Here is a 21,854-nt window from a genome sequence, read left to right as displayed (position 1 = left end):
GCGAACCGGCAGTGTAAGCGAGCCGGCACCCGCGCCCACCCAAACAGCCTTCCATGAAAAGATGAAGCTTTTATACACTATATACTAATAAAATAATATGTTTAATTGGTGTTTTAATATGTAGGACATCTTGTTCTTGTATGCCTAATTGTATTACACTCACTGCAGCGAGGTGGTGCCCAGCAGCAAGATTATTTCTTACTGGTAGCTGATTCTTCAAGCTGACTTCCACCAATATTACCAGCTTCACAAATTCTTTTAGACGCGTTTTTGGCCTTGTCAACAGTGAGGCCGTTTAAACTAGCTATTTAGCAATGTGACTTCTTGTTCTTAGTGTTTCACCTCTCTAATCCAGTCTGTAGTTTATTAACTTCCTGCTTAAGCAAAGCAGCCCGGTTGAAGATGATTTTGTATCCTTTTATAATATAGGATAATACTACTTTTATCTGCGAGGACGGGCTGATTGTACGTTTATAAAGAAGCCTTTTAATTATAATTTCATGCCTCCGTAATTGCTTCGTGTTCTTGAGCATTTTTGGCACTGTTAATATGGTGGTGATACTGCTGGTTGGAGTAGGCTCATAGAGCTGTATAATCAGCTTATCAAGGACTTTATCTGGCTGGAATGGAACTAATCCTAAAGTCTTAAAGGTATTGCAAATAGTTGATTCTTTAAAGATAAGAAAACATGGTTCTGGGTATGTATTCAAGAAATTAATCTTATTAATATGATAAACATCCTGACAGATTAGCCGTTCCATCAAGCTTTCATATACTTATTTTAATAGTATAAAGCAAGCAATATCAAGCAGTTAACAAAGATATAAAGAATACGGAGGTATACAGATAAAAATATTATTATTTTGACTATATATATCATCAAATTCTATAGTTAAATGGAAGTCGTGCTTGTCAAGAATTAAGAGGCTATTGTTACAGACCCCTGCTAGTCGGGTTACTAGCGAAGCGGACTCGTCAGGCAGAAAGCGTCGACAAGGCAAGTCTCGGACAACCAGCAACTCTTATCGAGTAGAATCCTGGTCTGAGTAACATCCGGAGCGGCATTGTGTCACATAATTATCTACCATCAGATCTACCATTAAAGATATATACAAGATATACTGGGATCTCGGATCATGATTGGATCAACTATCAGTCTACCTTGGATGGTATATGATATGGTATACAAAGAATAGGATATAAAAGAATACTCTTTCATGTACTTAGCTAGTTCTGTTCTTCGTGCTTAATCTTACTGTCTTTAAGTAACCATACATTTGGAAAGCTAAGCGATAACACTTGTCCGCACTCACTTACGGATAGCTGCACGGTGTTACAGACCCCTGCTAGCCAGATTACTAGCGGAGCGGACTGGTTAGGCAGAAAAGTGACGACAAGACAGGACTCGGACAACCAGCAAACTCTTATCGAGTAGAATCCCGGTCTGAGTAACGTCCGGAGCGACGCTGTGTCACGTGACCATCTACCATCGGATCTACCATCGAGGGTATACGGAAGGTATACTGGAATCCAGGAACGTGATTGGATCGACCCTCGATCTATCCTGAATGGTATATGATATGGTATACAAAGGATAGGATATAAGGACACTCTTTCATATACTTAGCTAGTTCTGTTCTTCATGCTCAATACAACTATCTTCAAGTAACCATATGTTTTAGTAAAGCTTAGTGACAATACTTGTCTGCACTTACTTACAGATAGCTGCACGGCACTATCTGGCCTTACTTCTCTTCTCTTATTCAGGACCAGTCACTTCTAGATAGTCATTAGTCTGACTTACCTTGATTCAGTTCGAAGGTACGTATTGGAACGGGAGCTAAGCTAACAGGAACAGGGAGAAGCGATCCTAGGGTTTGACATCTATCTTAAGTCTTTTTTTAAATTATGTAATATAGGTATCTTTATCCCAGTCTAAGTAATTGATAATCTGTAAGGCCTCGGAGATGTATTTAAATATTAATCTATTTTATTTAAATTATTATAACTTTTATTTAATATTATATACTGCATTGATATCTCTAAATATTTATTTAAGATATTTCTTGAATCTGGTATAACTAGTAAAGATTTATTTAGTTTTATTATTCTGATTATTTACTGACTTTTTCTAGTACTTGCGAATATATAGTTTAAACTAATTAAACATTATTTTAATTAGATAAATAAATATAAAAAGAAACTTATTAATCTTATTTCTGAGTTTCTCTCTATTCATGTTAAGATATAAGTCTAACTGGGTTAAGAAAGCCCTGAGCTTTACTTAGTTACTGTTAAACAGTTCTGATAGTCAGACCTTAACAGACTTAATTATTAAGTAATCTTTAAATTACTGGTTTTATTACTTTAAGACAGTGATGCTTTTCTATAACTGATTAACCATACCTATCAGTTCTTATATCATCGGGCCCTGCTGCTACGGGATGCGTGATGAGTTTAAAACTATTAATATAATAGATAGTTATCACTAGTAACATGTCAAAACCTAGGATCGCTTCCCTTGTTCCTGTTAGCTTAGCTTCCGTTTGAATACGTACCGTCGAGCTTGGTCGAGATAGTGTCAGACTGATGACTATCTAAGGGCAACTGGTCTTGAACCAAGGAAAGAGAAGTAAGGCCAGATAGTACCGTGCAGCTATCTATAAGTGAGTATAGATAAGTATTATCATCAAGCTTTTTAAATATATGGTTACTTAAAGACAGTATTATTGAGCATGAAGAATATGTCAAACCCTAGGATCGCTTCTATAGATATCCAGTATCTTAGAAACTCTATTTTCTATATATAGAATTTATATTTCTTTAGTTTATATTATAATTAATATAAATATAGTTTATACAGAACTAGTCTTATATATCTAACATATTCTTTCTCAGTTTTTAAAAAGATTAGTATATTATCTAGATAAGTAATTATAAATCTATCAAGATATTCTTTCAAGACTTTATTAATATATTACTAAAATAATGCCCGTATATTAATAAGCCTAAATAGCATGATTAAATACTTAAAGTATCTATACTTTGTTCTAAACACAGTCTTCCACTTATTATCTTTCATAATATATATATGATAATATATATCTATAATATCAAGTTTAATAAACTACTTTATTTCTTATATTTTATCTTAGATTTCCAAAATCAAAGATAATAAGTATTAATCCTTAATCATAATAATATTAAGTGATTAATAATTTATATATAGCTGTAAACTGCTGTTCTTTTTTAATATAAATAGGACTCTATATCCCGCTGGTGATTTCAAAGATTTAATATTATCTTTTACTAATTAATTATCAATATATTCCTATAATATTTGTAACTCTCTTTCAGATATTAGACAAATCTTTCTATATATTAGTAACTTTTCTTTCTTAATAGAAATAGTATGATCATACTTTCTATATTAAGATAATTTAGATTATTCTAATTATTTAAATAAGTCCTTGAATCTCTTATACTGTAATAAAATATATATATTACTCTTAATCACAGCTAGAAATTTCTATAAATCTTCTAGTCCCTACTCTAACATCTTAATCTCTGTATTAGTACTATTAATACTATACTCTCAGTACTTTTCTGTTATTATTAATACTTATTTTAATAATTTTTTAAGCTAATCTCTCTATAATAACTTGGTTATTGTTATTACTTGTATAACTATACTTGAAATACTACTTTTCTCTAAGTTACTTCTGATATCTGATATATTAGACTTTTATAATGTTCTCAATCTTTTTATAAGTTACTTAATCCTTATTTCAGCTTCTTACTAAGTAACAGGCTATACAGATCCAGACCCCATATCTGGTCCTTATTAATATTGTCTTGAGCAATCATAATTCATGAATTAGAGATTCTCAGTCTTTTAATCTATTTATAGATTATGATTCTTAAGCCATAGAATCCCTAATATAATATTATATTAAAGTCTATATACTTATAATAATCTTTTACAGTTATAAATATAGTCCCTGACTTAATTATTAACACAAGAGTTTCTAAATTCTCTCTATTCAGTTCTGTAATAGGTTCAGATTCTACTTTCTATTATTTAAATATTTTAAGCTATTATATAAATCACAGGTTTATAAAGTTTCTAATTATTTCTAAGTCTACTAGTACTTGAGCTATTTAATCTAGCATAACTGTTTAGATCTTTAAATATGGTCTTGATTTAGTAGCTGTTAATTACTGTTCTGGCTAGTTAGGTTCTAATTATCTTAAATATCTCTGTAAAAATCTTAAGCCTTTTATCTTTACTGTATAGTATATTATATACTAATTATTAAAACATGCTAATCAATATATTAATCTATAATATAGATATTATTAATATCCTATACATATATAATTAAAGATAAGATATAGATAGTAACTTGCCTTAGTCCTTACTACTTTCAGTATCTTAGATTAGTAATTAATAATATACTTTTAATTATAATATATGGAGCACATATTCATGTAATATATAAATTAAAAGAGTTTATTATATTTTTAATAATCTCTATTTTCTTTAAAATATATATATATAGATATGATTTATTATACTAGGATTCTGTTCCAGCTACTTGTATCTTCTGGCTAATCTCTAATAATTAATAATAATAATTTATATTTGTTACGGACCCCTGCTAGCTAAAGGGACTAGTGAGGCGGTTACGTCAGGCAGAAGAATGGCACCCGGAGAGATGCAACTCTTATCAGGCAGGACCCGGACTGAGCCGCTACGTGCCACGAGTCACGTGACTGCGGGTATACGAGAGGGTATATGATCGGGTATATGGTATATGCCAATGGTATACGGAACGGTATACGGAATGGTATATAAGGGACGGATATATAAGGACACTTCTTCATGTACTTAGTTAGTTCTGTTCTTCATGCTCAATTCAAATTGTCTTTAAGTAACCTATGTTTTGGTAGAGCTTAGCGACAACACTCGTCCGTACTTACTTACGGATAGCTGCGCGGCACTATCTAGCCTTACTTCTCTTCTCTTGTTCAAGATCAAGTCATCTTTAGATAGTCAACAGCCTGACTACCTTTGATTCAGTTCACAAGGTACGTATTGGAACGGGAGCTAAGCTAACAGGAACAGGGAGAAGCGATCCTAGGATTTGACACATTGAGCACCAGTCAGTATGAGTATTACCCAGTGACAACTAGTCATCATATCAACTATATCGAACATATCGCGTGCGCCTCAGCAGCAGGGCCCAACAACCAAGGAACTGATGGACATGGTTGGTCAGCTACAAGAAAGCATCACAGCCTTAGAACAAAAGAACCAGTTACTCGAAGGTTGCTTATCAGTCAAATCTGTCAAGGTCCGACCATCCGAGCCATTCGACGGCAAACAAGCAAAGCTCAGGGCTTTCTTGACCCAGTTAGACTTGTATCTCAACATGAACAAGAAAAAGCTCAAGAATAAAGAGAATAAGATCTTTTTCACGTCTACATACCTTACCAGAGCAGTATTCAATTAGTTTAAACCATACATCCGCGAGCAATAAGAGAAGTTAGTAAGTAACCAGAATAATGATACAAAACAACTTTTTATTAGTTATACCAGATTTAAACAGTGTCTTGAACAGATATTTAGAGACATTAATACAGTACAAAATACTAAGTAAAAGTTATAATGACTCAAGCAGATGGAATTAATATCCGCGTATACTTCGGAGTTTTAGCAAGTTATTAATCACCTGGACTGGGATGATGATACTTACATTTTATAATTCAAAGAAGGACTCAAAATAGAGATCCAAGAAAAGATCATTTAACAAGAACAATCAAACACCTTGGCCAAGATAATTGAAGCAGTAATAAAGATTGATAACAAGCTGTATAACTTCAACATGAAACAACGAGAGGGTTAGTAGACCAGCGGGTCTACATCTTAATATAATAATCAGCCAGGTTACCGAGCCAATAACAGAAGGTCGGCATAACCTAGAAGCTTGGGATACAAAGATCTCTACAGGCCAAAGCCCATAGAGCTGGATGCAGCACAGCATCAGACTCAAGAGACTCAAGTATCTAAAGAGAAACTCGAACAGCGCAAACAAGATTGCTTGTGCTTCAGCTATAGCAAAGCAGGTCACCAGTCAAAGAACTGCAGTCAAAGTCAGAAACAGTAACAGCCTCAGAAGTAATTAAGGACTATATATCAAGATCAAGACAGAGAAGTCTATAATATTACTGCTATTTAGCACGAGATTTGAATAAATTCCGCAACGTGGATATTAGATAACAAGAAGTTACATACTATTCAGCATGATCAGCTATCAGAGAACAGAATATACTGTGATTAGTTAAGATAACAGGCCATCCCGGATGAGTCAATAATACTATCTAGTCAACAAGAGGATTAATAATTATCTGTACCATTGATTTAGACTATAGAAGTTAATAATAACAGTTATAAGCCAGTTCCGAGAAACGACTACCCCAGTATAGTTTAGAATGAAGATAAACTGTTAGATAAAGAATACAGTATACTGCTTAAAGGTCTTAAACCTAGCAAGAAGAGATTCAGCAAGATACCTGATATCTCTGAAAAACCTCTATCAGAACTTAATAAACTCTGTCCATTGCAGTGAGACGAGGACAAGGAGAATTAAAAAAATAATTAAGAAAATATTACTTATTAATTAAACCATATCTTGAAAAAGATCTCGGAGAATCCAGCATGATTCTGCCTAGAGTTCAAGATAATCATGCAATATTGCTCACATTGAGATTTAAAATATTGAAAATTATAGAATAAGACTTGAAAGCAATATTTACAGAGATGTTTTTATTATCCAGAAGTTTGTTTAACATGTGGATAAGACAACATGAACTATCATTACTAATTATTAAAGATTAGCTAGAAGATAAATATTGTAGGAACAGAGCCTTAGTATGATAAACCATATCTATATATTTATTTCAAAGAAAGTAGAGATTATTAAAAACATAATAAACTCTCTTAGCTCGTGTGCTACATGAACACATGCTTAATATACCATGATTAAAAGTATATTACTAATTACTGATCTAAGATACCAGAAGTGGTTAGAGCTAAGATAAGCCACTGTCTATACAATATCTTTAGATACATGTATAAAGAGTACTAGAAACACTCTTACCACAGATTAATATATTAGCTAGCATGTTTCAATAACTAGTATATAATATATTACATGGTAAAGATAGAAGGCTTAAGATTTCTAAGAAGACATTTACAGTAGTTAGAACCTAACTGGCCGAAACAGCAGTTAGCAACCACAGAATCAGGACCATATCTGAAGATTCAAGCAGTTATATTAGATTAATCAGCCCAAGTACTGATAGATTCTGGAGTGACCAGGAACTTTATGCACCCTGGATTTATATAATAGCTTAGGATATTTGGATAATAGAAAACAGAATCTGAACCAATTATAGAACTGAATAGAGAGAATTTAGGAACTCTCGCGTTGATAATTAAGTTAAGACCAGTATTTATAATTATAAAGAATTATTATAAGTATATAGACTTTAACATGACACCTTTAAAATGGTATGATATTATGTTAGGGATTCCATGGCTCAGGAATCATAATTTATAGATTAATTAAAAAACTGAGAGTCTCTAATTCACTAATTGTGATTGCCCAAGACAATACCAGCAAGAATCAGGTATAGGGTCTGGATCTGTACAGCCCGCTACTCAGCATGAAGCTGAAGCAAGGATTAAGTAACTTAATAAGGAAAGATTAAGATTGTCATGAAAGCCTAACGCGCCAGGTATCAGAGATAACTTAGAGAAAAATAACATTTCAAGTATAGTTACACAAGTAATAACAGTAACCAAGCCATTATAAAAAGATTAGCTTATAGAATTATCAGGATGGGTATTAATAATAATAAAAGAATACTGCAAATATAGCATTGACAGCTCTAATACAGAGATCAAGATGACTATCTAGAAACTAGAAGATTTATAGAAACTTCTAACTGCGGTCAAGAGTAACACACAGATTTTATCACAGTATAAAAGATTTAAAGACTTATTCAAGTAGTCAGAGTAATCTGAATTATCTCAACATAAAAAGCATGACCATACTATTCTTATAAAGAAAGAAAAGTCACCAGTATACAAAAAGATTTATCTAATATTTAAGAAGAAATTACAGGCATTACAAGAATACATTGATAACCAGCTAGTTAAAGATAATATTAGGCCTTCAAAGTCACTAGCAGGATATGAAGTCCTATTTATACTAAAAAAGGACAGCAGTTTACAGCTATGCGTGGATTATTAGTTACTGAATATTATTATAATCAAGGATTAGCACCTGTTATCTTTGATTTTGGAAATCCAAGATAAGATATGAGGAATAAAATGGTTCACTAAACTTGATATTATAAATATATATTATTGTATATACATCACAGAAGATAAAGAATGGAAAACCATATTTAGAACAAAGTATAAATACTTTAAATACTTGATTATATTATTTAGGCTTATCAACACACCAGCGTTATTTCAGTAATATATTAATAAAGTTCTTAGAGAATATCTTGATAGGTTTATGATCACTTATTTAAATAATATATTAATCTTTTTAAAGACTGAGGAAGAATACATGAAGTATATAAGACTAGTTTTATATAAATTATATCTATATCAGTTATAATATAAGCTGAAGAAGTATAAATTCTATATATAAAAGATAGAGTTTCTAGAATATTAGATATCTACAAAGAGAATCTATACTGAGCGAGCTAAAGTGCAAGCTATACAGGATTAGCCTTAACCTAGGAATCTAAAAGAACTACAGCAGTTCATTGGATTAGTCAACTATTATTAATGATTTGTGGACGGATACACTATTTATATAACATCATTCTTCAAGCTTATAAAAAAGTTGAAGAAGTATCAGTAAAAAGAACCACAGCAGAGCATGTTTAAAGATATTAAGCAGTGACTTACCATATCACCAATACTTGTATAGCATGATCTAGAGAAAGAAACAACCATTGAAACTGACATATTAGATTACACTGTTAAAATGCGTATAACACAACCCGGAGAAGATGGGAAATCAAGACTGATTATATTTTATTTAAGAAAGTTAGTTTAAGCAGAACTCAACTATAACATTCATGACAAGGAATTACTAGCTATAATAATAATATTCAAGTAATGAAGAATCTATCTTAAAAGAACAAAGCACATCGTCATTATAAAGACAGACCATAAGAACTTAACTTATTTTATAACAATCAAAGAATTGACCAGAAGGCAGGCATGATGGACTAAGATTCTGTTATAATATGATTTCAAAATCATATATTGCAAGAGAGTAGAGAATAAACATGCAGATATGCTGAGCTGCAGGCCAGACTATAAACTAAGCAGAAAGACTATTAAACTAGCCATCTTAAAGTAAAACACAGATGGATTGATCAGCTATAACAAGACCAATCTAGCAGCAATATTGAAAATAGGCAGTAACCTAATTAAGTGATTGATTAAAGACATAAAAAATAATAAAATACTCTAGGAAATGAGCAAGGACTTATCAGACAAGATTATTATTAATAAAGATAGACTAGCGCATTTTTACAGATTAATCTTTATACTAATTATAATAAGGATAGAGATTGTGGCTAAGCACTATAATAGACTACTTAAGGATTATCTAGAAGTGGAAAAGATAACTGAACTAATCGCGAGGAATTATTATATTCTGAATCTTAGATAAAAAGTACGTGATTATATTAGATAATGTAAGACTTATATTAAAAATAAGCCTACGAGGCACCAGTCCTACAGATAAATATAAATACAGGAGGCGCTATAATAGCTATAAAAATAGATAATAATTGACTTTGTTGGTCTATTATCAGAATTAAAAGAATTTAACATTATCATAGTCATCACTGATCGCCTTACTAAATATATCCATCTTATACTAAGTAAGATGATAATGATAGTAATACAAATAGTAGAACTGTTTCTAGGAAACATTGTTGTATATTATAAAATATTAAAGTATATTATATTAAATCAAGACAAGTTATTTATCTTGAAGTTTTAGAGATCACTCGCAGATCTTATGAAAATAGAAGAATAAATAATAATGGCTTATCATTTACAGATAAATAAGTAAATAAAAAGGATTAATCAGGTAATTAAGCAATACTTGAAGCATTACATGAACTACTAGCAAAATGATTAAGCAAATCTGTTATTAATAGTATAGTTCTTATATAATAATACCAGTCACTTAATTATTAGAATCTTATTGTTTTATGCTAATTATGGATATTACCTGAGGTTTCTGGAAATGCTATTAAGAAGATAGTAAGTTACTAATATAGTTGAGAATATTGTTATATTTATAAAAAACATGTACTTACAGTTGTCCTAAGATATTGAGTTCATGAACTTGTATAGCAAGATATACTATGATTATAGATATAGAAGAAAGCCTAACCTTAAAAGAGGGGAGAAGGTGTTTCTACTCTACAGAAATATTAAGATAAAATGATTAAGTTAGAAGCTTGATTATCATAAGCTAGGACTATTTATTATTGAAGATAAGAAGAAACCAGTCAACTATAAGTTAAGATTATTAAAATCAATGAATAAAATTTATCCAGTATTTTATATCTTATTATTGGAACCTGCACCAAAGAATGCTAGAATTATAAAAAATATGGAGATTAATGATAATACAGAGAAAGAATATAAAGTTAAAAAGATCCTGGACTATAAGAAGATTAGTGATAGATTGCAGTATCTGGTGAAATAGGTAGGGTATAATATCTCAGAAAATATGTAGGAATCTATTAAGAATTTGACAGGCTGTTACCAGCTTGTGGAGCAGTACTACTGACAGACAGGTCGAAGTTCGCCTAGAAAGAAGGGGAACTAATTAACTGAGTCAGACTAGAAGTGTCTGACGCAGTGGCAAGTTGAGCAGTGTTGTGTTTATTAGCCAGATGTTTTAGCTCTCGGAGGTCCTCGGTGCTTGGAGGATCCTTATTATCTAGTTGTTTTAACACATCTGAGTCATGATCTAATATCCGACCACCATGATTCTTTAAAAACTGTTAATATTTTTATAAGTGAATGATCTTTATCATTATTTAATTCATCTTTTTAGAATATTGTAAAAATTGTTGTTAGGCTGCTGTAAGATCAGCTGCAACTTTTTAATCATTTTGCTTGAGCTTATCCTATTCTCAATCACTGTGGAACTATTTTTTATACTTATAACCACGTAAGGCATAAGCCAAACATTTCTTGCTTTGAGCAGATAAACTCATGATACAGACCTTGCCCTAAGAAAAGTAAAAGGCACAAGGAGTGTTAATAGGATGACCGGAGTTTTCGATCTTATTAGCCAAATGTTTGTTATCAGCATACTTATCGCGTTTAGACATGATGACCCATCCTGGGAAAGAAGAAAACTGAAAAAACCTAGCCAACGCGTACATAAGGGCACCCATCTTTATATTCTTAGAAACAAGAACCTTGAAGAGAGGAAAGTAGTGTTACGGACCCCTGCTAGCTAAAAGGACTAGTGAGGCAGTTATGTCAGGCAGAAGAATAGCACCCGGAGAGATGTAACTCTTATCAGGCAGAACCCGGACTGAGCCGCTACGTGCCATGAATCATGTAACTGCGGGTATATGAGAGGATATATGATCAGATATATGATATATGCTAATAGTATACGGAACGGTATACGGAATGGTATATAAAAAACGGATATATAAGGACACTCCTTCATGTACTTAGTTAGTTCTGTTCTTCGTGTTCAATTCAAATTGTCTTTAAGTAACCTATGTTTTGGTAGAGCTTAGTGACAACACTCGTCCGCACTTACTTACGGATAGCTGCGCGGCACTATCTGGCCTTACTTCTCTTCTCTTGTTCAAGATCAAGTCACCTTTAGATAGTCAACAGCCTGACTACCTTTGATTCAGTTCACAAGGTACGTATTGGAACGGGAGCTAAGCTAACAGGAACAGGGAGAAGCGATCCTAGGGTTTGACAATATTATCTTATCTATATATTAAACAAACTTTTAGATAATAAGAATATCTTTATAAATACTGTTTCCAAGTCTTATTTTATGATTCTTAATATCTTAAATCTTAATATAGGTAATGTTACATGATCTTCTTAAATTTTAGATAAAATTATACTAGATTCTCTAAGAATTTCTTCAAGATATGGTTTAACTAATAAGTAATATTGTCTTTATTATTTTTCTGATTTTTTTTATCCTTGTCTCACTGCGTTGGACAGGATTTATTAGTTTCTGATAGAGGTTTTTTCAGGGTATCAGATATCTTACTAAGTATCTTCTTACTAGATCTAAGACTTTTAAGCTGAGTACTGTATTCTTTGTCTAAAGAATTAAATTCATTCTAAACTATACTGAGGTAGTTATTCCTTGGAACTGGCTTACTACTATTATTAACTTTCATGGGCTAATCTAATAGTATAGATAGTTAGTAGTCTTCTTATTAACTTAATAATACTGTCAGTTCATCCGTGGTGGCCTGTTACCTTAACTAATTATAGTATATCCTGTTTTCTGATAATCATCTATATTAAATATTATATGGTTTCTTATTATCTGGTATCTATATTGCGGATTCTATCTAAACTTTATATTAAATAGTAGTAATATTATAGATTTTTCTGTCTTGATCTTGATATGTAGCTCTTAACTGCTTCTAAGGCTGTTACTGTTTCTGATTATAGTTTTTTGACTAGTGACCTGCTTTGCTGCAGCTAAAGTACAAGTAGTTCTTTTTATACTATTCAAGTTCCTCCTTAGATACTCTATTCTGTTGAGTCTGATGCTATATTATATCTAGCTCTATTAGTTTTAATCTATAGGAATCTTTATATCCCAAACTTCTAGGTTATACTGACCTTCCATTATTGGCTCGGTAACCTGGTTAACTGTTTTATCAAGGTGTAGATCTGCTGATTTATTAGCTCTTTCATTATTTTATATTATATTTATATAACTTGTTATTAATCTTGATTACTGCTTTAATCATCTGTAACAATGTGTTCAGTTATTTTTACTAAATAAGTTTCTTTTGGATCTCTATCTTGAGTTTTTTTTTAAATTATATAATATAGATATTATTATTTTAATCTAGATAATTAATGACTTATAAAAACTCAGAAATATATTTAGATATTAATCCAGTCTATTTAAGTTATTATAACTTCTGTTTAATATTATATACTATATTAATATCTCTAAATATCTATTTAAAATACTGCTTAAATCTGGTATAGCTAATGAAGATTTACTTTATATTATTATCCTGATTATTTACTGACTTTTCTTGATACTCGCAGATGTATGGTTTAAACTAATTAAATACTGTTTTAATCAGGTAGATAAATATAAAAAGAATCTTATTAACCTTATTTCTGAGCTTCTCTCTGTTTATGTTGAGATACAAGTCTAACTAGGTTAAAAAAGCCCTGAGCTTTGCTTGATTACTATCAAATAATTCTGGTAGTTAGACTTTAATAGATTTAATTATCAAGTAATCTTCAAGTAACTGGTTTTATTATTTTAAGATGGTGATGCTTTCTTATAACTGACTAACCATACTTATTAGTTCTTGTATTATCAGGCCCTGTTGCTGTAGGGCGCGCGATGAGTTTAAAGTAGTTAATATGATGAATGGTTGTTACTAGGTAATACTCTAACTGACTGGTGCTTAATGTGTTAAATCCTAGGATTGCTTCTCTTGTTCCTGTTAGCTTAGCTTCTGTTTGAATACGTATCATTAAGCTTGGTCAAGGTAGTGTCAGACTGATGACTATCTAAGGATAACTAGTCTTGAACTAAGAAAAAAGAAGTAAGGCCAGATAGTGCTGTGTAGCTATCTGTAAGTAAGTATAGACAAGTATTATTATTAAGCTTTCTAAATATATGATTACTTAAAGATAATATTATTAAGCATGAAGAACAGAACTAGCTAAATATATAAAAAAGTATTCTTATATCCTTATCCTTTATATATTATATTATATACCATTCAGAGTAGATTAAGGATTAATCTAATCACAGTCCTGGACCACAATATACCTTGCATATATCTTTAATAATAGATTTAATAATAGATAATTATATAATACAATGTTGTTCTGGACGTTACTCAGACCGGGATTCTACTTGATAAGAGTTGCTGGTTGTCCGAGACCTGCCTTGTCGTCGCTTTCTGCCCGAGTCCGCTCCGCTAGTAACCTGGCTAGCAGGGGTCTGTAACATAACATTCATACTGACTGGTGCTCAATATATTAAACCCTAGGATCACTTTCCTATCTCTATTAACTTAGCTTCACTGGTATATGTACTGTTAAACTAAATCAAGGAGATATTAGGCTAATAACTATCTAAAAATAACTGGTCTTAGATAAGAGAAGAGAAGTAAGGCTGAATAATGCTGTGCAGCTATCTATAACATAATCAGTAAGCGAGCGGATCACGCAAGCGAGCGGATCACGCAAGCGAGCGGATCACCTCACGCGTTCTGGTCGTGATTGTATTACACACCTAAATTTAACCAGAAACCATGCCACGAAAAGCGCGTACGAATTCAAAAGAATCTATTAAGCAGAAGGGCCGGCTTTTACTTATAATTTCTGCTTTATAAAAGAAACAAATCTCTAATATCTGTGAAACAGTACGCGTTTATAATATTCTCTTTATAATCCTTTAATAATAATTTAATGGAGTTATCTCTCGCGTTAAGGCATGTACCAATTTCCATAAGCTGACTTAAAATAAAGAGAAATCACTTGTATAATGGATTCTTTTTCTAGATTAGTATGGTGCAGGTCCCTGACTATCTTATGTATAAGAAATAGCTAATATTCTATTAATAAAGTATGGCATGACTCCTATCCAGACTGTTAGAGAAAAATAGGCATACAACTTTATTTAATATCAAGATAAACTTAAAACTCACTTCTCTTGCTGGTATAATTATCAGCGTATAAAATGTGAGGATCTTAAGATAATTTCTGAGTAATTTAACTGCGTATAAATTACTAGGATGCAGTACAGAATTGCTAATAAGAATATCTATAACTTTAATAAGACTGGCTTTATTATAGATCTTGTAGCTATTATAAAAGTAGTTACAAGAGCTGAGATAGTTAGTCAGTCATTTCTTATATAACCAGGCAATTATGAATAGATTATATTTATTAAGTATATTAATTATATAAAGTAAATACTTTTACTATATATTATCTTCAAAGATAAGGTCCATATTAAAAGATAGTACAAAGATAACGCCTTACCACATAAATAAAGGATTAAAGTTAGTGCCAATAGCTGGATAACTGATAAAATTGGACTATGATGACTTTAAAAACTCTTTATCCTAGTAACTACTAGCCGTACAACTGGCAGATATCGGCTGTTGATTCTTGATAATTATGAAAGTTATTTAACTCCCTAATTTGACTAGATATACATAAAATATGATATTATACTAATCTATATACTAGTATACTTATCATATCTTTTATAGTTTCTTAATGTTAGGCATTTTATATCTCTAAAGCATGCGTACGGGCGACTAGTTAAAAATCAGATACAGCTTGATTTTAACTATATTAATAAGCTTGACTTTCTTGAGGCTTATCCTAACGCCCGTACAGAAGTCTTTAAGCTAGAGAATATTTAGAATAGCTTTGCAGTAGCTAGGCTAGTTTTTTTATAGTTAGAACGTGTGTTATCACAGCTAAATATATATTTAAAGACTTTTATACTATTCTTAAGTTGATCAACTACCTCTGCACCTAAAATACTGTACAATCTCAAATAGTTAGATAAGTAAGTATCTACAATCAAAAAACTCTTGCAAAATTGTATATAGAGTCCTTCTAGCCTAACAAAAACAGTATTAAATCAGCTTGTTAAGGAGTTTGAAATAGTTCTTAATAGAGCTACTATTCTTGTAAAGAAGAACCAGAATCTACAGACTGCACATGAAAAAAAGCTTCAGAAAAGAGAACAATCAAAAGCACACATTGCTTCTACAGAGGACCTTGTCAAACCCTAGGACCACTTCTCCCTGTTCCTGTTAACTTAGCTTCCGTTCCAATACATACCTTTGAACTGAATCGAGGTAAGTCAGATCGATGACTATCTAGGGTGACTGGTCCTAAACAAGAGAAGAGAAGTAAGGCCAGATAGTGCCGCGCAGCTATCCGTAAGTAAATACAGACAAGTATTATCACTAAGCTTTATCAAAATATATGGTTACTTAAAGACAGTGTTATTAAACACGAAGAACAAAACTAGCTATATACAAAAAGAAATATTCTTATATATTCTATTCTCTATATACCATTCCATATACCATCGGGTCTGCTGTATCTCCATGCAGTAATCATAGATCATAATAATATACTGTATTTTATATATTTATTTATATATTATATTCACGTGACGTATAACACATGATAACTTAACTAAGGATTTTACCTGATAAGAGTTATCTTCTTTCCAGGCGCAGCCTTCTGCCTAATATAACCATCTTACTAGTCACTTTAGCTAGCAGGGGTCTATAACACTACTTCCCTTTCTTCAAGATTCTTATCTTTAAAAACATAAAGATGCGTGTCCCCCATGTATACTGATTAGATTCTTCAGTTCTTTTCTTTCTTAAGATAGATTATTATATCTTCACATAACCACTATAAAAAATATTATCATCAGACTAACTGGATTGTTTGTAACAGTATCCAGGTCAAATTTCCTTACACCTGGTATGATTTTCACGGTCTTTCTTTATAAATTCTAAAAACTGAAACTGTACGGCCTGCACTCGTCGTGGCTGTAAGTATGAAAGATGTTTTTATAATAATTCTGAGTGGGATAGACTTCAACGTGATAAAAAGAAAATAACTCAAGAGATTGAAGAGACTAAAGAGCAGATTAAGTAGTTATTTATAAAAATAAGACATTTGTGAAAATATCGAAAATTTCTTAAAATCATGATAATTAGATGTTAGATCACGATTTAAATATGTTAGATCTGTTAGATAATGAGGATCCTCCAAGCACTGAGGATCTCCGGAAGCTGGAGTATCTGGCTAACAAGCATGACACTGCTCAGTTTGCTGCTGTGTCAGACAATCCTAGTCTAACTCAGTTAATTAGTTTCTCTTTCTTCTAGACAAACTTTGATCTGTCTGTTAGTGGTACTGCTCCACAAGCTGGTAACAGTCTATCAAATTCTTGATAGATTTCCACGTGTTTTCTGAGATATCATATTCTTCCTATTTTATCAAGTATTGCGATTTACTGCTAATCTTCCTGTAATCTAAGATCTTTTTAACTTTATATTCTTATTCTATATTATCATCAATCTCCACATTCTCTGCGATTCTAGCATTCCTTAATACAGGTTTTAATAATAAGATATGAAATACTGGGTAAATTTTGCTCATTGATTTTAGTAATCTTAATTTGTAGTTGACTGGTCTTTTTTTATCTTTAATGATAAATAGTTCTAGCTTGTGATAGTCAAGCTTCTGACTTAGTTATTTTGTCTTAATATTTCTACGGAGTAAAAATACTTTCTCCCTCCTTTTTAGATCAGATTTCTTTCTATATCTATGATTATAATATATCTTACTGTACAAGTTCATGAACTCAATGTCTCAGAATAACTAGATATACATGTTTTCTATAAATACAATAATATTCTCAGTTATATCAGTAACTTACTGCTTTTCTAATAGTATTTCCAGAAATCGCAGGTAGTAACTGTAATTAATATAGAATAATAAGATTCTAATGATTAAGTAACTGGCATTATTATATAAGAACTGTACTATTAATAACAAATTTATCTAATTATCTTACTAATAGTTCACGTAATGCCTCAGATATTATTTAATTATCTGATTAATCTTTTCTATTTGCCCATTTATCTATAAATAATAGACTATTATTATTTATTCTTTAATTTTTATAAGATCTGCAAGTAATCTCTAGAACTTCAAGATAAATAGTTTATCTTTATCTGACATAATGTATTTTAATATTCTATAATAAGTAATAATATTTTTAAAAAATAGTTCTGTTATCTATATTATTATTATTATTATCTTGCTTGATACAAGATAGATATATTTAGTAAGATGATCGGTAATGACTGTAATAGTATTAAATCTCTTTAATTCAGATAGTAAATTAATAAAGTTAATTATTATCTATTTCTATGGCTGCTATGGCGCCTCCTGTACTTATATTTATCTGTAAGACTGGTATCTTGCAGACTTATCCTTAATATAAGTCTTGCATTATCTAATATAATCACGTATTTTCTATCTGAAGTTCAGAATGTAGTAATTCCTTGTAATTAGTTTTATAGTCTTTTCAACTTCTAAGTGACCTTTGAGTAATTTATCATGGTGTCTAGCCATAATCTTTATCCTCATGTTAATTAATATAAAAATTAGTCTGTGAAAGTATGCTAGTCTATCAAACCCTAGGATCGCTTCTCCCTGTTCCTGTTAGCTTAGCTTCCGTTCCTATACGTACCTTCGAACTGAATCGAGGTAAGTCAGACTGATGACTATCTAGAGATGACTGGTCCTAAACAAGAGAAGAGAAGTAAGGCTAGATAGTGCCGCGCAGCTATCTGTAAGTAAGTACAGACAAGTATTATTATTAAGCTTTATCAAAACATATAGTTACTTAAAGACAGTATTATTGAGCACGAAGAACAGAACTAGCTAAATATATAAAAGAGTGTCCTTATATTCTATTCTTTATCATGGTGTTACCATGATATGTTATGTTACTAGTATATTATATTATAATACTGCTATGTCCTGTTATAGTACTGCTATGTTCTATTATAGTACTGCCATGTTATAGCGTGTTAGTAATATATCTATCATAATCACGTGTTATGTAATTATCCTGGTTATAGATTACTTAAATCAGGATTCTACTTGATAAGAGTCCTTACTTTTCTGGACGTGGCCTTCTGTCTAATAAGTCTGCCTTACTAGTCTATTCAGCTAGTAGAGGTCCGTAACATTACTCCCCCTCTTTCAAGGTTTCTTATTCCTAAGAAACATAAATCTGCAGTGTCTCTCTTTCAAGGTGAGTATTTAATATTATTTTCCAAACTTTGTTTAGATTATTAATTATATTGTCTAGTTTCTCTATTTGTAAGAAAAGTCTTTATTAACAGATTAAGAATAAAGGTTTTCTTGCAGTCTTTTCTTATAAGCGCTGTATTCATCTTTATAAAGTCTATATCAAATCTGAAAATTCTGATTACTATAATAAATATATTAAAATAAACAGTGTTTATTACAAAATACCTGGTCATTCCTTTTCTGACACTGAGTGAAAGCATTTGATCAAGGCTCAAAATTCTATTAAAGAAGAGAAGAAAGTCATCCTAATAAAGCTTCTTCAATTATAGAAGCAAAAATAGTTATTATAAAAACAAGCTAGTAATTTCATAGCTCGTGACATAAAGAAAATCAAGAAGCTGAAAGAGCTTAAGAAGTAAGAATAAAAAGAATATAAGACACAAGTAAAACTGTATAATCAAAGAACTATAATATCTGAGATTAAGGCTAGTGCCGTTACAGGTAGTGATATTAAACTAGCTGCTATATCTAAGCTTGATCTTAGTTTATCTTAACTTATTGACTCTTCTTCTTTTTAAGTGAATTTCAACTTGCCTACTAATAGTATTATTCCACAAGCTAATAACAACCTATCAAATTCTTGATAAGTTCTCATATATTCTTTAAAATATTATATTCTTTCTATTTTACTAAATATTATAATCTGCCGCTAATCTTCTTGTAGTCTAGAATCTTTTTAACTTTATATTCTTTCTCTATATTATTATTGATCTCCATATTTTCTATGATTCTAGCATTCTTTGGTGCGGGTTCCAATAATAAGATATAAAATACTGGATGAATTTTGCTTATCGATTTTAATAATCTTAACTTATAGTTAATTAGTCTCTTCTTGTCTTTAATAACAAATGGTCCTAGCTTGTGATAGTCAAGTTTCTGACTTAATTATTTTATCTTAATATTTTTATAGAGTAGAAATACTTTCTCTCTTCTTTTTAAGTCAGGTTTCTTCCCGTGTTTATAATCATAATATATCTTACTGTACAAGTTTATAAACTTAATATCTCAGGATAACTGTAGATATATGTTTTCTATGAATATAATAATATTCTCAGCTATATTAGTAACTGGTTACTTTTTTAATAACATTTCCAAAAACCTGGGTTGGTAATCATAATTAGCATAGAACAGTAAGACTCTAATAATTAAGTAACTAATATTATTATATAAGAACTGTATTATTAATAACAGATTTACTTAATCATTCTGTTAATAATTTATATAATATCTTAAATATTATTTAATTATCTAATTAATCCTTTCCATTTACCTATTTGTCTGTGGGTAGTAAGCTATTATTATTTATTCTTTAATTTCTATAAGATCTGCGAGTAATCTCCAGAACTTCAAGATAAATAACTTATCTTAATCTGATATAATGTACTTTAGCATCCTATAATATGCAACAATATTTTTAAGAAACAGCTCTACTATCTATATTACTATTATTATTATCTTACTTAATGCAAGATAGATGTATTTAGTAAAGTAATCAGTAATGACTATGATAGCATTAAATCCTTCTAATTTTAGTAGTAAATTAATAAAGTTAATTATTATTTATTCTTATAGTCATTGTGGCGCCTCCTGTACTTATATTTATCTGTAAGATTAGTATTTTATAAGCTTATTTCTGATATAAGTCTCATATTATTTAACATAATTATATACTTTCTGTTTAAGATTTAGAATATAATGATTCCTTGTAATTAGTTTAGTAGTCTTCTTAGCTCCTAGATAATCCTTAAGTAGTCTATCATAATATCTAGTTATAATCTTTATCTTCATCTCAGTCGGTATAAAGATTAATCCGTGAAAGTATATTAATCTATCTTTATCAATGATAATCTTCTTTAGTAAGTCCTTGCTCATTTTCTAGAGTGTTTTATCTTTTCTTATAGTATCAGTTAATTATTTAGTTAAGTTATTACTTATTTCTAATATTATTATTAGATTAGTCTTGTTATAGCTGATCGACCTATCTATATTTTGCTTCAAGATAGCTAGCTTGATAGCTTTCTTACTTAATTCATAATCTAGTCTGCAGCTCAGTATATCTACATATTTATTCTCTACTTTCTTATAGTATATGATTCTAAAATCATCTTATAACAGTATCTAAACCCATTGTACTTATCTTCAGGTCAACTCTTTAATTATTATAAAGTAATTTAAGTTTTTATGATCTGTCTTTATAATAATAATGTGTTTTACTTCTTCAAGATAGATCCTTTACTATTTAAATATTATTACTATAGCCAGCAATTCCTTATTATGGATGTTATAGTTGAGTTTTACTTAAACTAACTTTCTTAAATAAAATATGATTAGTCTTAGCTTTCTGTCTTCTCCAGGTTGCGTTATATATATACCAACAGCATAATCTGATATATCTATCTTAATAATGGTTTCTTTCTCTAGATTATGCTATACAAGTATTAATAATGTAGTAAGTTACTGCTTAATATTTTTAAATATGCTTTGCTATGGTTCTTTCTACTAGTACTCTTTTAACTTCTTTATAAGCTTGAAGAATGATATTGTATAGATGGTATATCCGTCTACAAATTATTAATAATAATTAATTAATCTGATAAAC

The sequence above is a fragment of the Aspergillus sclerotioniger genome (assembly GCF_003184525.1).
Source record: "Aspergillus sclerotioniger CBS 115572 chromosome Unknown BO94scaffold_13, whole genome shotgun sequence".
In the NCBI taxonomy this organism is placed as follows: domain Eukaryota; kingdom Fungi; phylum Ascomycota; class Eurotiomycetes; order Eurotiales; family Aspergillaceae; genus Aspergillus; species Aspergillus sclerotioniger.
This window is presented reverse-complemented; position numbering follows the sequence as displayed.